Raw genomic sequence first — 10888 nt, forward strand, 5'->3', positions numbered from 1 at the left:
GGCCAAGAGCCGCCGGATATTTAAATTCCGGATTTACTTATCAACAGATGAGGTATTCAAAGTCGCTTTGGCGCAATGGCTATTATTTTATCAATGGATATGATTTATTCTACAATGGAAGGAATAGTCCCGGGTTGCTGCAAGCATGACAACCCGGCACTTGGGGGCTACATTATCCAAATTGATATTACATTGAATATGCAAGTCCCATGTCACTGCCAGCATGTACCACGACACTTGGAGGCTAATGCAAAGTCATTTTTTGCTCAACTTATTGAAGACCCGACTCATCACATTCTAAATGAGCCGGCCCTTGGGGGCTACCAATTGCTCCTGTTAAAATTCAAGGTACACAAGCCTTATTTCATTATATTGAAGGATCCACTGCTCAGTTGGTAAAACACAAAGCTCTTAACCTTGTGGACGTGGGTTCAAGCCCCAGGATGGGGGTTACATCATATGATATTATTTTCAATGAAAAGTCCCAACTCAATAATATCTTACTGACCCGGCCCTTGGGGGCTACACGTTGCTGGTCAAGTTTACATGATCATATTTACAAAGTCCCTGCTCATTATTGCATAATGACCCGGCCCTTGGGGGCTACGCTGGTTGAAGTTTATATGAGCATAAGGAAATTACAAGTCCCAGGTTGCTGCAAGCATGACAACCCGGCACTTGGGGGCTACATAATATGGAGTATTCAGTTGTTACTAGTGACTGAGATGAACAATATGGATTTCTTCAAAGGGGCAGCATTTATATTGAAGCAAGTTTTAAGCCATCACTTTGTTCTACTCAAGACTTGGGGGCTACAGGCATCATCAATAATCATGAACCGGCGTTGGCAACAATCATGACCCGGAATTATCAGCTTTTATAACCCGACAATGGTGGTAATCATAAACCGACAAGTTTTACATCTTCAAGCCGGCTGGATATCAGTTGAGTATTTCAGAGACTAATATTTTTGTCAAGTCAGAGCATTGAAGGCCAAGTCAAATGGATTCTTTATTTACAAGAGACAATATCAGCAAATGGGTTATGAAGCTGGCCTATTGACCCGGATATTCCAGGAGAAAATGTCAAGGACTCAAGGATGATCAGGTGCCGGCTTACAAAGAATATTTAACCCGGAACACAACCTGTCAAATTTGTTCTTGTGTTTATATTGCAGATTAGTTTAACATGGATAAATCCAAATTAAACTGGGGGCTAATGTCGGGGATATACCCCGCGGTATGACCCGGCCGGAAGTATGACCCGGCCGGACTTGGCGCTTCACCGTGACCCGCCGGAGGACTGGCAACTCACGGATCTGGCGGCTCACTGTCAGACGATTGATGAACCAGACGACTCATGGATGGCCCCGACGGCGGGTCAGATAGAAGACAAGGCCCAAGGCCCAGAAGGCCGGCTCACGTTTATGATGGGCCGGCTTAAGAAGAAAGGGATGACGAATATTTCCTTTACGAGGAAGCAAGACCCGGACTTGTAATTAACTTGTAAGAGAAGATAGACTGGTCCTAGTCCTACTAGGACTCCACATGTAACCCACCCCTCTAACTTATATAAGGAGGGGCAGGGCACCCCAAAGAGGGACAAGCGACAAGAAACAATCTCTAGGGCTAGACACCGAGAGCCGGTTCCCGGCATCTCTCCCATGATCATAATGAGACCTAGCCTCAAACAGCATGTAGGGATGTTACCGGATGATGTTTCCCGGGGCCCGAAGCTGTCTAAACCCTTGTCTTGTGCGTTGATCCGCCCTGCGTCTCTCATCCCAATCAACCCCTCTCAAGCTACTACATAGATGCGCTGGCCTCACGATTAAGTCCTCACGCTAAGGACATCTGCCATGACAATTCCACGACAGTTTGCCTAGAACTAGAAATGGCAAGGATTCAGTCTTTGTTGTTGTGGACCCATTTTCAAAAATGACACATTTCATTCCTTGCAACAAGATAGACGATCCTTCACATGTTGCCAATCACTTTTGTAGGGAAATCTTGCGACTTCATGGAGTGCCAAAGACGATTGTCTCGGACCGCGACGTCAAGTTCTTGAGTTACTTTTGGAAGACCTTATGCGCCACGCTCGGAATCAAGCTACTCTTCTCCACGGCATACCATCCACAAACCGACGGCCAAACGGAGGTGACGAACCGCACGCTATCCACTCTTCTCCACGTGCTAATCAAGAAGAACATCAAGGAGTGGGAGGAGTGCCTACCCATCGCCGAGTACGCCTACAATCGGGCAAGACATTCAACTACCGGCAAGTCCCCTTCCGAGGTCGTCTACGGTTTCAACCCGTTGTCCCCATTGGACATTCTTCCTCTTCCTCTTCAAGAGCGCACCAACATGGACGTGAGTGCCCGAGCCAACCACCTCAAGAAGATGCATGAAGATACAAGGCACACCATCGAGCGCCAAGTACAACGACTCGCGACCAAACTCAACGTCAACAAGCAACCCATGATATTAAACATTGGAGATCTTGTGTGGCTACACCTTCGCAAGGAACGATTCCCAAACGAACGCAAGTCCAAACTCCTACCTCGCGCCGATGGACCCTTCAAGGTGCTAGCACGCTACAACAACAACGCTTACAAGATCGACCTCCCGCGCGACAAGTACACCGTGAGCGACATCTTCAACATCAAGGACCTTTCGCCATACCATGGTGATGAGGATTTCGATCCGAGGTCGGATCTTTCCCAAGGGAGGGGAGATGATGCGGAGCATCCCACGATCATCCCCATGGACACCACCTCAACTATCCAAGCTCCAAGTGGACCCATGACAAGAGCTAGGGCTCGTGCTATTCAATCCGAGGTGACATCACTCCTACTTGAGTTTCCCTCCTCTTCAAGTGAGACATGGCTACTGCCTAAGTCCGAGATGCTATGTGTGATCAGGTACAACACTCAAGACACGGAGCCGAGGGCTGAAGAAGAAGAGACAGGCATCAACACTCTGGACAGCCCGGAACTTCCGGCCCCCGGACCCTCTGGCCGACCCGGAGCTTCCGGCCTCCGACATCTTCGACCAGCCCGGGCGTGCCAACTCTCTGGTTAGCCCGGAACCCGTCCCGGACCGTCCGGCCCCCGGAACCTCCGGCCAGCCCGGACCTTCCGGCCCCCAGACGCCAACCCAGCTCCACCCGCGCCAACTCTCTGGTTAGGCCGGACCCTCCCCGGAACCTCCGGCGCCCGGAACTTCCGGCCTCACCCGGAACTTCCGGCCCTGCCTGCGCGCAGCGACTTGGGCCGAGGCCCGTGTACCCTTTCGTCACTTAGACTATATATACTCTTCTCCTACCTACGTTTTAGGGTTAGCAAAGTAGTAGCTCATATGTGAGGATAGCTTTTGCTCATCCATACGGATCGTCTCCTCGAGAGTGACCGCGGCCCCTCTACGGAGAAGATCCCCTTGGATTCAAGACCCCCTTTTGGGTGGCCCCATCAAGACCTCCTCACGGAAAAGAATCGGTTACCTTTGTATCGTCTTTTGTTGGACTTGGATCTTGTATCTCACCTTTGTGTTCATCGATCTAGCGCATGTGTGATCTATTCTTGTTGGTTGAGTGTTTCTCTTGTTTTGCCCCATGATTTCCCTCGTGTTCTTCCGCGCATTCTTCGTGTTCCTCGTAGGGATCCTCTCCAACATGAAAGATCGGCCCCTTGGGTTCCGCCCTACATCATGTCCCTAGTAGGAATAATGTATCTCACTTATGATCTTGTCCTTGGGGTGTGCCTAGCATCGTCGGATGGTGTGTCGAGGTGTGTCTTTGTCGCATCTTGTGAGATTCAGTTGGTGTTGATCTTCGGTGAATTTGTTTGAGTCCGGTCTTTGTTCATGTGTTTACAAGGTTTGATCCTTTCGATCTATGATTTTCTTTTGGCGATGGTTGCTGATCTGGTGCACCGGTTCTTCGTGTCTGTCTACATAAGATTTGTCCGTCTCCGATGAGGGAAGACGATGACGACGACACGTCTTCGGCTCGCTCAAGTATTTGTCGTTGTCGGTAGTGGTCCATTTACTTGGCTGTGATTTTTATAGCCTTTTGTGTTTTTTGTACTGCCATGATTGGTTGTGAATAGATTGTAAGTTTTTCTGCAAAAAAAAAAAATATGTACACGTATGGCGGAGTGGAGACCGTACCTCCACTAGAAAATTAATTAAATTGGAATATAACTCGAGGTTTAATTAAATATTTACCTTTGAATTTTTTCAATGGTCACATGACATCATGATACGCGGTGCGAGCCAGCCATCCGCTGATCGATCGGGGTTGCATGGAGCGGACGGCAGTGGCAGCTAGCAAGCGAGCGAGCGTGCGCGCGCGTCGCCGCCGCTCTCGGTCGCGCGCCCGACGCATCCATCCGCTCCTCACACGTTGCGCCCCTGGTCGCACGCCGACGGCGGCAGGTAGACGATGGCACGGGGAGGCGATGATGAGATGAGATGGCCGACGCGTGCGCGCGTGGACGTACCTGGACGACACACCTCACGCAGAATGATTCGAGCGTGCGTGCACGGCACTGAACAGGGCGCGTGATTTGATTGAACTGGGGACGATGCAGATTGCTGCGAACCGGTCTCGCGATGATATGTACTGTTTGTGCAGTGCTAAAAAAAGACGTTCGTCCCGCTTTATATATAGAGCAACCATCAGAGCCACAAGGTCCAGCAAAGATTCATGCGATGCTTGTGCCGTGTTTGCTAAGAACCCGGTTTTTTTAACTGACGAACCAGGGTCTTATAGCATGGTTAAATTAAACCATGCGAAACCAACGCATTGCATACGAGGTCGTCCACACATATTCCATCCTTTCATCTATACAGGGCCTAATGCATTTTTCAAGACGGCCTTTGACTATTGACAAGATTAATAATATATGACATGCATAATGTGAAAATTATATCATTGAAAGCTCTTTTCGCATACGAATTTGACACAATGCTTTGTGTAAGTCGCATGTCATATATTATTGTTCTAACATGTGGTCAAAGTTAAGCCTTGAAAAAACGCATTAGGTCCTATATAGATAGAAGGAGGGTACAGAGTACTAGTATCATCAGAATATATAGCTGTACCTATGGTTTGACTACTCACCGACAACGACAAGCGTGTTTACTACACGGAAGGCCTACAAAAAGCACATGAAGTTTCAATTCTTGCGACAGCTGAACATACAAAGGCAATAACTGGCATACGCGGAGCTGTACAGGGATGGGCAGTAAACGGATGGCCAGATTCCGTTAACCGAATTGGCTGATTTTTGTTTGCCCTGAATGTTGAATATATGCTTAAATAAATGCTGCTGTATTTCTTGCTGCCATTTGACGTGAATATATGCAACGTAATACTGTCGAGACGCCTAGCGAAATGCTAGCCAGAATTTCTGAAATACAGTCCGAATTTAAATTTGCTGCTGACTGCTGCTGTCATACTGTTCGTTCCTGAGTGAAAAACCGACGGAATTTCCGGGAACCCGAATTATCAGTCATTGAAAATGACAGAGACAACCCGGGCGTCAAATCTATGGCCGAATCATATAAAAGACCGAAATGAAAAGACTGAATTTTCGGACATTACCGAACGCCAAGACCATACAAAAGCTAGTTCAAAACAGGTCCTGAACTTCTGCAGGCACGACAGACTGCATAAGAACGAAGCCCTCGTCACTTTTCAGCACAGCCGTTGTTCTTCAGTGCCTCCCGGGCTTCCCTGCAACAACAACAACATTTTGATGCGTGAGATTTCTGCACTACTACGCTTCCCAGAGAGCAAATAGTATAACAAAAGCATGGACATAGCAACAGGATAATTGGATCCTCTTCCCTATGTAGATGTATCTCGAGTTTTCAGAAAGACAGCCGCAATTGTAACTCTGAATTCCGATAGACGCAAAAATGACTGAATCCAAGTTTTTTTTTAAAAAAGGGGACTGAATCCACGTGATTCTCAAACCAATCAAGCAGGCAGGACTGCGTGTAGTATAAAGGGCTGGACATTCGGTCATGACAGAAAATCCAGTATTATTATTTCGATCTTTTTATAACTCGGCCATCCAGATTAGATGAACAAACTAACTGCCTTTGGTCATATTTGAGTGACCGGTAATTCTGTTACCCGGAAAATCTGTCAGTTTTCCTGTCGTGACCGAACAATATGAAAGTGGCAGACAGCAGCAAATTTGGATGGGATTTCAGTACAAATTTTTACTACAGTACCATTTCTGTAGGCATTTCGACAGTATTACACTGCATAGATTCACGCCAAATGACAGCAAGAAACACAACAACAATAAGCATGATAACTCATAAGCAATAGCAAATTACGATCATGATCAACGATCAACATTCAGAACTCGCAAATTCTGTCAATGCTGTCTTTTCAGGTTTTTTACCAGGATTCATTGGCCGAAACAAATTCGGTCATCCAGATCTAATGGCCGAATTAGTTACGGAAGACACTGCCGACCACTACCGCATAATACTACGCAAAATGAAAATATGGAACGGTTACCTTAAAGCATTTGCTATATCAGCATTTGTAGGATCCAGCTTCAAGCCATCTTCAAAAGCCTCGGATGCCTTTTCATAGTCCTGTAAATAGACACCAAGCAGCTGATCAATTCCGACCATGGCTATGAAAGATTGGGTGTTACTATTATGTTCCTAATTTTTGTTACCTCCTGCAACATTAAAGCCGCGCCTTTTCGGTAGTAGCCTTTCGGCCAACGAGGTCTAACCATTGTGCACGCATCAGCATCAGAGAGAGCATCTTTTCCTCTTCCCAGGCGCAACAAGCAGAAGCTCCTATTTGCTAGCAGGATTGCAAGATCTTTTGGACTAGGCTCAAATTTCATTGCCTGCATACCAACCGCAGAGGTGGTTGATGTAACATGGTAGTGATGCATACACCAATATTAAAAAAAAATTACCCACGAGATTTAAACTACTCAGCATTGCTAGCTACAAACTCGGAGAGAGAAAACATCTGAATGTTTTAGTTCAAATTTAAAATGTACTCCCTCCGTCCCACTAAAGTTAGTACAAAGTTGAGTCACTTATTTTGGGACGGAGGGAGTATGTTCTAACTTAATTGATTTTGCAACATTTGTATTTAAGAAAAGGTGAGCCCAAACTAAATACCGAAAACTTCACATATTAAGGAGAAAGCGCGACATTAAAAGAACATTCAGAGAGAAGAAGAAGGCCTAGCCAATCTAGCTAACCTAACTTCCCACCATAAACAGTGCAGGAAAACTTGGTCACAAATCACAAGTACCACCAAAGTTTTGACATAAAAATCTCTGCTGTCTTTTGTTCTGTAATTTTTCTATGTTTTTTGCATTTTGCTTTTGCTTATCTGTACATAACAGTTTTTCCAAGCTCAATGAATATGGAGTAAGAAACTCTCATTAAAATAAATACCAAATTAAGGTAGCATCAAAAGCAACTTCTGTAAGGTGTTAACAGAGCTATGGTGTTGCAGCCAGCTTTAAGTTCAGCAATTCTAAGTTCTAACAGCCTAAAAGCAATCACGATGCAGCTGAGTGACTTACACAAGTATATAGTTCTCCTGCTATCAGATATTCCTTCCTATTAAAAGCCTCTGTAGCTTGTAATTTCAGCTCAGCTCTTCTCTTTTCACACTTATTTTTATCCTGATCTCAAAATATTTTTCGTCAGAAAAATATGTACAAAAAACAGAGACAAGAAGTTGCATTTAGAAGTTAGCAATGGCTTCATAACATGTGCATAACATTTTCTGTTATTATATATGAATATCATCAGCAAGCATAGTCAGAACTGTACAAGAATTTGATGACAGCTATTAATGGTAAATGATATATTATGGAACTGCGATTGTGCATAGTAGGAAATACATACCCTTGGATTCAAACCAAAAGATTTCACATGTGACATGATACCATCAATACTCCAATCCGGCAATGTTGAAATCAGAGAAGTTAAAGGAAATAACATTTCAACCATATTCCTTCTGCCTTTAGGGCAGCAATTTCAATTGGAGTTGTACCGAACTGCAGGAGTGAAATTAACGATAGTTGATTCACAATAAATTAATAATACAAAATGGCGAACATTTTGAGAAAGAGATTGGGAGACTAGATTTGGTGTGTGTGTATATATATATATATATGTCAGTTGTGCTTGCAGATAATTCAGACCCTAGTAGTTAATTTGGAATTTAATGTTTTGAAAAACCAAATGGCTATATAGGCATTGCAGAGAATCAGAATGCATGGACAGAAAGAACAGCCTCGTCCATCTTTCTCTACTCAATCAGGATAATAAAGCTTAAGTAAAGGGGAAAGTAGTGGCTACACCCACTTTCGGTGCACCCACGGTGCACCCATGCAAGAAAACATATCAAAACATTTAGAAAACATCTGAAACTTCGTGGAAATGATCATCAACAAATATTATGAGGGCTTGCAAAGTTTGGTGGTCAAATAACATTCGAGAAGCGCTCTACAAAAAAGACAAAATTGCAAAATCTGCTCAAACAGTGCACGTACATTTTGACTAATTTTCAGTGATTTTGTCTTTTTTGTAGAGAGCTCCTCGAATGTTATTTGACCACCAAATTTTGCAAGCCCCCATACATTTGTTGATGATCATTTCCACGAAGTTTCAGATTTTTTCGAAATGTTTTGATATGTTTTCTTGCGTGGGTGCACCGAGAGTGGGTGTAAAAGAACCACTCTCTAAGTAAAGTCATGAAAAAATAATATCCAAAGAGCTTATATTGGATCAAATTGTCAAAGTACAACAGGACGAGGTGCCATTGATACAATAGTATATATATGGAAGGAACATAGAAGTCTTTGCGAAAGTTAGCATCATGTGTTTGTTTCAACCTGTCTATGAACAAGCTAGAGATTTTCTATATCCACAGTTCAGAGACAACAAACAAAATATGAAACATGCTCAATTTTACATTTTTACTCCGGAAATGGATTGACATCTACAATATAGTATACGATGATGATTACTAGGAGTTCCCCCTAAAAATTGAAAACAAGCAGAAAAAAGAGCAATGTTAGTCTTCAATGGTCAGTTGTTAGAATGCTCGACACCTAGAAGTGCTGCCGCAGCAGAAGTCCTCAGTAAACGGTGTCATACCTTTTCTAGTGTTGATGTACTCACTCATAATAACAAACAGTAAAGCATGCTGGTAGAATAAATTTTCTGTGTTCTCTGTACAACCATGTATCAAAGCTTTACTAAATCAATATATTCCCTCATGCATCTAACCATCAATGGAGAGTATATATGCATGAAAGGTACTCCCTCCGTTCACAAATATATAAGATGTTTTCGATATTTCAATATGGGCTATATACGGACTGAAATGAGTGAACAAACACACTAAAACGTGTCTGTATACATTCGATTCACAAAGAAGTTAGAACATCTTATATTTGAGTTGTGAACGGAGGGAGTACATGATAAGAACAGAAAAGAGGAAACGGCAAGACTCACTGAATCTCCAATGTTGGGGTTAGCACCAGCATCTAGTAAGCACCTCATGATATCAGGTAAGCCGTTGTTCGCTGCCACCATCAATTGAGTAACACCGATATAGTCAGTCTTATTCACATCAGCACCAGCCTGTGTAAATAAAATTACTATCTGATCATTTGAGTAGGTGCTTGATGTCATCCGCAGAAGACACATCCACCCAAAAATTAAGTGAGCAGCATCTACAGATTGCTCTTTAAGAATCTTAATAAGAAGAAAATTTACTGACCTCAATGAGTAGCTTAACGCATTCCAACGATTCTCTCTGTATGGCCATACTCAGTGGGGTACTATGAAGGTTCAAAACCTTATTAGGCTATGGAAAGTGAAAAAAAAAATCATTTTCTTATACTTGAAAAACAAAGGTACAATAGAGAAATAACATGAGGCCATTATATATTTACATATATTGATATTTCTCATGGAAACACATGGATTTCTTTATAGAAATTAGACATAAAATTTACAACACCTGCGGAAATGTGAGCATGTTTCACTTAAAGAGAAGTACTTTGGTCAAATGTTGAATACATGGTTTTACGATGTACCACCGTAATTCTTTTGATTTAGATCGAGCAAAAGTGATTTCTCTATTCCAGTGAATGGTAGCCCGAAATGGGAGATAAAGGCCCTTAAATAAAACAGGGTTTTTTCTTTTTCTTAACGAAAAAGAGAAGTAGAAAAACTGGTGTCTTACATCTGCATGGTGCTCCAACAAAACCTTCATCGGGCCAACTTCACCAAGATTAGTGGCGGCATGCAACGGGTCCTGTGTTTAGAATCGAAAACATCCACATCGGTTCCCCTTGAAAGTAGCAATTCTACTATTTCACAATTTCCTGGAAGAGAAGTTTTTCACAACAAGCCAAAAATCAGCAAAGCATGAATGGATGAAACTAGTTTAGAAAGTTACAGATCAGGGCTTCTCCCATTAACGGCCTAGTGGCCACAGGTTACTAGTGATCCTGCTATTCCCGTTGAAGACCAAGTTTGTACAATGTTGGTAGCATTGAAAATATTTTGAATTTATGTTTTTTTTCTCTCTTGGCGGTTGCGGACATCACTGTGCTCGTGAAGCTGGATAGGCTCCTTGTCAGTCAAAGGCACTCTTCCTGCTGGGCTGGATGAAATCCAAACTTGCAGTCAAAGGTACTTTTCATGCTGCTGCCCTTTGCAACATCTGGAAAAGCTTGCGATGCCTTCTGCATCTTTCCATAGAAGAATTGCTGCTGATTGACCTATGGGACAATCGATGCGACAATGTTGACTTCAAGGCCTCCCAACTTTGCAGCTTCGCAGCGAGAGGCATTGGCTAATTTTCACGA

The 10888-nt window shown here is 43.5% G+C and overlaps 1 pseudogene; it reads right to left on the reverse strand.

Moving 5' to 3' along the window:
* Nucleotides 1-5542: 5542 nt before the first annotated feature.
* Nucleotides 5543-10888, reverse strand: part of LOC123048752 (ankyrin-1-like) — a 32979-nt pseudogene continuing 27633 nt past the window's right edge.

The sequence above is a fragment of the Triticum aestivum genome, chromosome 2D (genome assembly GCF_018294505.1).
Source record: "Triticum aestivum cultivar Chinese Spring chromosome 2D, IWGSC CS RefSeq v2.1, whole genome shotgun sequence".
Lineage (NCBI taxonomy): Eukaryota > Viridiplantae > Streptophyta > Magnoliopsida > Poales > Poaceae > Triticum > Triticum aestivum.